Genomic DNA, 6,000 nt, shown 5'->3' on the forward strand with positions numbered 1-6,000 from the left:
CAGTACAGCCTTCTCCACTCTCGCCCCTACGTCAGGTGTATCTCTCAGGAGGCAACATTGTGTTCAGCATATTTTATCCCACCCCTCTCGCGCTCCCTCTTACAACGCGCTTTACTCGGTGAAGCCCAACAACGGAAGGAGACTGGAGGTCAGGGGGAAGGGATCGACCGTAGTATCGTTTAAAATTGAAGTAAGATGCGCGACAAGGGGATGTGCAGTGCGCGTGCACGGTAAGCTGTTCAAAAACGTCTCTTTCCTTCGCCTCGCCCTTTTGTAATATATAGTTTCTTTCGTTCTCTCTCGCTCTCCTTTTCCCACCGCTTTGCCCAGTTGTTGAGTCTAAGCCATTCAGATTTATGATCGGTTTAGCCCGGTCGGAGGATCGATTCTCCAGGCTCCTATGAGAAATCGTTACCGTGCAGTTTTTCAGCAGCAGCAATGCCGATTAAGAGGGCGCGCGCGCGTCGTTGGGAATCGGACCTGACAAATGACCTGGCTGGCAGGAATCGCCGCTAATTGTTGCCCTCGCGACTGACCACCACCCGTTTGCACCGCGATATTCGACGATTAAACCCGCTTCTGCGGTCACCACCCTCGGACCCCGGCATTCTTACTTTATTAAGCGAGAGTTATGGACGGGGACAATAATCGAGAGCCTCCCGGAGAGTTCAAACGAGGGGGATAAAAAGGCGGTATTCTCAGTCGTTCCGTCTGGAGATTGACGACTCTCGAATGGATATCTTCATAAGGGGAATCATATATCTTGATCCTCGGACTTGATTCAATTTATACATCGAGATATCCCGTGGAATTTTTAAAGAATCGAAGTGGCGTAAGGCAGCGTGTTTGGAGAACCGTCAGAAGAGGTGAAACAAGAATAGAAACAGTTTCTATAAACCGAGGATCAAATAGCTTTCGCTTCGAGAGCCACGAAACGTAGAAAGGAGAGCCGGAGAACACTGAAACCGAGCCAGAGATGATCGCGAATTTTTCAACAAGTCTCTAACAAAAGTTTCCCCGCGTCGCGTTGTCCAACTTTCGTCTTCGAATCGAGATCTGTTCGCGCGAGCACAAGAAATCCTGAATCGCCAGACGTGCGATTTAAGACCACCGCCTCCAGTCTCTCGGCCATCAATTTTCAATTTCGCTCGCAGTCGACACGCACCGCGACCAACGTCGCTTTTGGCTCATCCTCCAGCCTCCCTGGCTTTCGCTCGATTTTCCGGCCGGCGCCGCGCAATTAGAAACCCATTATAATCCGTGGTGCGTGTGTGCTTGGGCGCGAATTCCCGTGGCGTTTCTGCACCACCTTCTGTCGGGTCCGGATAGATGTCCGGCAATCAGGTGCACAGACCCCCAACCGCCTTTCGAATTCGTCCGCGCGGCAGCTGCCTGATATATTCCCGTTGACGCGGGGCCATCATCGCGCCCTCCCTCGGTGGCCGCCCGCTGCTTCGTTTTCGTGTTTCGACCTGGAAACGAGCCTGACGGGGAAAAAAAGGTGACGCTGATCCGCTCGCACGGACACGCGTCACTAGCCCGCGTGGATCTTCACGGAAATTGACCGTGAACGATTTACGCCTCGCGTCGCTGGTGACGCGTGCGAGGGCACCCTGCCGCGCAGCCACTTTCGCCCCTCGAGCGTTTCCGCCTCTGCTATGGGAGAGATCGCACGATTTTTGTTGCGAACTGTCGCTACGTGTCCAGTCGGTTGATCCTTTCGTTAGTCGGTGGATCGAGTCCGTGAATTTTTTTATACTCTCCTCCTTCGTCGTCGAGGAGTTCCAGTTTGCATGATATTAGATCTTACAAGTACGATTGTAATGGATCGCTTTCGATTTCGATTCAATTAGCGTTAATTGGGAGTTTCCATTCATACATATGTAAGTAGGCGAAACGGTATCATTCATGGGGAATGTGTTCAATGGCTTCGATGCTATATAAGCGTGGAGTAATTAGAATAGGTACCAGTTTCGTAAGTAGAATACCTATCAGTTGCGTAACTGGGATAGGCATTAGCCCCATAAGTGGAATAAGTAGAATTCCACGCGACGGACAAGTGAGCGGAATTGGTCCGACTATTCGCACCTCGTCCTTTATCAGAATTTACAATTGTTGCTCGTCGAACAAATTATCGAACGCCCTGCTTAGAGTAGCAGCGTGGAATTAACCGAGCTGCAACTAATGGTCGGGATAAATTGCCCGGATGGCACACATATCTCCACGGGGCCGTGGTAACGAATTGAACACGTAGAAAACTCCAGAAGATACCGCCCCGGTTTCCTGCGAGACGCGGAAGATTTACGCGGCCAATTGTTGGCCCGCTTGTCATTTCGAGCGTCGAGGAAGGAAATGTAGCCGAAAGAAGTTATGGCGTCCAGACGTCTCGAGGGTGGTATACTAGCTGGGTCCGTGGCGAGGAGAAACGGGAGATTTTTCGGAAATTGACCGTAAACGACCGGGTCAATTTACGCTCGCCGGCGAAAGTGACGGTTCCCTTCGGTTGTTCTCCGATCGATTCGAGGCGCGCGCCAGCCCTTCGAGGGTGGCGAGTGAAAGAAAAAAAAAAGAAAAAAAACGAAGGAAAAGAAAAAGGAAATGGGAATTTAAACGACCTCTGCCACGCGAAGCTTTCTAGAATCTTAATTGGAGGCGAAGACAAAGGACCGGGCTGAGCACAAAGAGTTAAATTGCGCGCTTCGGAGACGACGTTGGGAAAAATTCGTTCCAGAAATATCCCCGCGTTTGAATCGCGATCGATTCCGTGGCAGCGAAAGGAGGTTTACGGCGGCGTCTACGAACCGTCGTGCCCGCGCGTCAATTTACATCGGTAATGTCGGACAACTTTCGAAATCGTTGAAAATTCATAAGCGGTCGCGCGCGATTCATTCCCGAGGAGTTAATATTCAAAATGAACATTAACAGGGGGGCAGGGGCTACCGTTAATCTTCGACGGCATGTGGGACCACTCACGGCGCGCCGCGGGTCGCTTTATCGCGTTCGCGTTAATTATGCTAATGAATAATTAGCATTTCGATTATTTCGACGACGCCACCCACGCCAACCGAGTGGCACCCAACGATTCGTCCTGCGCGCGTGAATTCTACGGGCCTCTTCTACGCGCGATTACCCTGTTGCACGGTCTACTCGTTACCTTTCCTATTTGAAGCTCGAACGCGACCGCGCGCGGTCGTCAAACTGTCGTCACGGCTATTATTTACTAATGAACTGGACGGAAAAGTTGCGACGCGTGCCAGCTACGGTCGACCGCTCCTCGCTAAACGGTCGCACGATTCCTGTGTCATTGGAGAGAAAAAATTGCCACGCAGAGGTGGAACTTGTATAATGTCCGACGATTTGACGCAACAGTAATCCGTACAGACAGAATTAATGCGTCGAATCGTGAGAATTCAGCGGCAGAATTTCCGAGGACTAATCGACTCGCAATGGCTATTTCTGCGTACGTAGGAACACCTGCCGCTGGTACCTAGGAATATTAATCGTAATTCGTTCGAATTTACCAGAGGGGGAGGCTGGTTCCACGAACCAACGTCAATTGATCAATGGGAAGCGAATCGACTCGACTGCAGAAATAAACTGTTAGTCTTATGAATATATTCATACCGGTTCATCAATATTCAAAACCTACTTTCCTGGCTGCGCTTAAATCCGCTGAAATCGGATGTGACCGTCTCCCCAACGCTCATGCCCCGTCAGAACGAGGAACGATCCACGGTTTCTCCTCGTAAAACAACTGCGATCCTGCGATTCGCGTGTTCGCGACGACCGCGGAAAAATCGGTCACTTGAATTCGCGCTGATCGACTTCGATAATCCAACTTTCGCGTGCTACCATTTCATCGCGACTAGATAGGCCCCAGACTCCTCTCCTCGTGAAACTCCAACTACAGCGCGATGTTTGTTCGATTACACCGGTTCTAACCGAATCGTTCTACGTTCGAACGGAACGGTTCGCCGAGCGATGGTTCAATCAAGCCGTCTCTCTACGTGTTCTCGCGCATCCGAGACTACCCTTGGACCACCTCCAATTCCTCGGTTCTCGTGGCCCTACCTTTTCTCTTCCCTCTGCCGTTGCCTGTTGCGTCATTTCGCAACCTCCAAGTCGGAACGTGAGGAGTATCCTCGAAAGAAAGCATCGTTCTCGAGGCAGTTCACGTCTCGATTCGAGAGATTTACAGAGGCACCGCGGCAAATAGATCAGCGCGCTAATGGATGGCCTCTCCTCCTCGATATTACCTTTCAACCCTCTCGAGTCGCGGCATCCCCCGCCCAATAAGGCAGGAAATTAGCAAGTCTTACGAGATCCCACCGTGTTAATCGTCCGGGGCTGATTTCTGCGGCGTCGCTCTCGGACAATTTGCCACGACGAAATTTCATTTGTCCTCCCGCTCCCTCTCGCGCGCCAACCGATCCAGCTCGACCCCTTCGAGGGTCTCTTCTCGCTAATCCACCTTATTCCCTTTCTTTCCTCGTCCTTCGACCGTCGCTGTCTACTCTGGCTTTGCTCCGTTTCCACCTCGTGTACCAGTAGGGGGCGAGAGGGGGAGAGGAGGCGCCTTAGACGGGATTAATCGATGTTATCCCGAGCCCGTTGGGCCGAAAAACCGTGAAAACGTCACTCGACTAGGGCCTGAGGGCGCGATGCCACCACGGCTGACTCGAGCAACGTTCAATGAAGAACCAAATCAGATTTCAGCCGGCGGCGGCCGACGGCTTTCTAACAATAAGTCGGATTAAGGGTGGCTCGCCACGGCGAACGCGGAATACAGCCGGCCGATGATACACTCGACGATCGAGATTATGCACTCCCCTTGGGATCTCTTTCTCTTCTTGTTTACCGGCGTCAAGACGATTCTTTCGAAACCAAAGTAGCAGCAGGACGTTTATAGGATCTAGTGGAACGAAACGATCGAGGATAGACAGCTCGATGTCGGAGATGCACGACCTCTCTCTCTCGTTTATAGTTATAATTTAGGGTGAAATCTGGTGGTTCAAGATTATCAGGCGATAGTAACGAATTTTCCACGGGTTCGAGTTATTTCTAACCGTGTCACCGGTGGCACAACGGACACTGTAAACGATAATCCTTCTGGACGTGGTGGCCCGCGGGCGATCCGGCGCTCCGTTCACGTGGCGTCGCTCGAATCCCCGTAACGTCACTGTTGCGTCCCCGTGATCGCGCGCATAGGTAAACGTAGACAGAAAGGGACATTTGCAAAATTTCGCTCACCTTATCTATAATACCGCGTACAGCACGGCCGTCGATCAAGCATAGAACGCGCACACACCAAACAGCACGTAAGAAATCATGAATCACAGCCGGGCTCTTCTCTTCCCGCCTTTTCCTCTTGCTCGAACCTCCCGCTCGGGAATACCGCACTCAGCTCGCTCGTTACACCCCCGCACCGTTACCATACGATTAAACGCACCACGGTCTACGAAATTAGTCACGTGAGAAAGTAGGAGCGGTGGCGAAATATTGAAGGGAAAAACAAAAAAAAAAAATAAAAGTCGAACTGAAAAACGAAACGATCCAAACTCGATCCGGGAACCGGTGTCACACGCGATTAATTCTCCAGTCACCAAACCGAATCACTGATCATCTGGTGTCTGTCGCGGCGATGGGTCTCGAGCAAGGTCCCCATTGAATACGAGACACGTTTCGCGAGTCGTACGACTGGACGAAAACAACGTAGAGCAACCAACAACCGTACCGTCACGGCGCCACGGCACTAACTGACAGGCTGACGAGAACCTCCAGTTGCTCGAACGAGTGAGGCAGCCCCGGGGGCGGCCGTACGGAGGGGTTTGGGGGGCAGTTACCAGAGACAGTCTCGCTCGCACCGACGGGACGTACGGTCTGGCCGTGTTCAACATCGACGGGTCTCCCTTCCTCGCGTTCTATCGCCACCTAGTGGCGGTCTCGCAAACTCGTTCTCGGAGGCAACGGGCCTCCGCCTCCCCTTTGGCGAACATCGGC

General features: G+C 52.0%; 1 protein-coding gene across 1 annotated transcript in view; it reads right to left on the reverse strand.

Moving 5' to 3' along the window:
• Positions 1-5,413, reverse strand: part of LOC143424417 (discoidin domain-containing receptor 2) — a 108,148-nt gene extending 102,735 nt beyond the window's left edge. The window contains exon 1 of the mRNA XM_076896470.1: positions 5,251-5,413. The gene's annotated coding sequence lies outside the window, so the exon portion shown is untranslated. The remainder of the gene's footprint in view (positions 1-5,250) is intronic.
• Positions 5,414-6,000: the final 587 nt, after the last annotated feature.

The sequence above is a fragment of the Xylocopa sonorina genome, chromosome 1 (genome assembly GCF_050948175.1).
Source record: "Xylocopa sonorina isolate GNS202 chromosome 1, iyXylSono1_principal, whole genome shotgun sequence".
NCBI classification, from domain to species: Eukaryota; Metazoa; Arthropoda; class Insecta; order Hymenoptera; family Apidae; genus Xylocopa; species Xylocopa sonorina.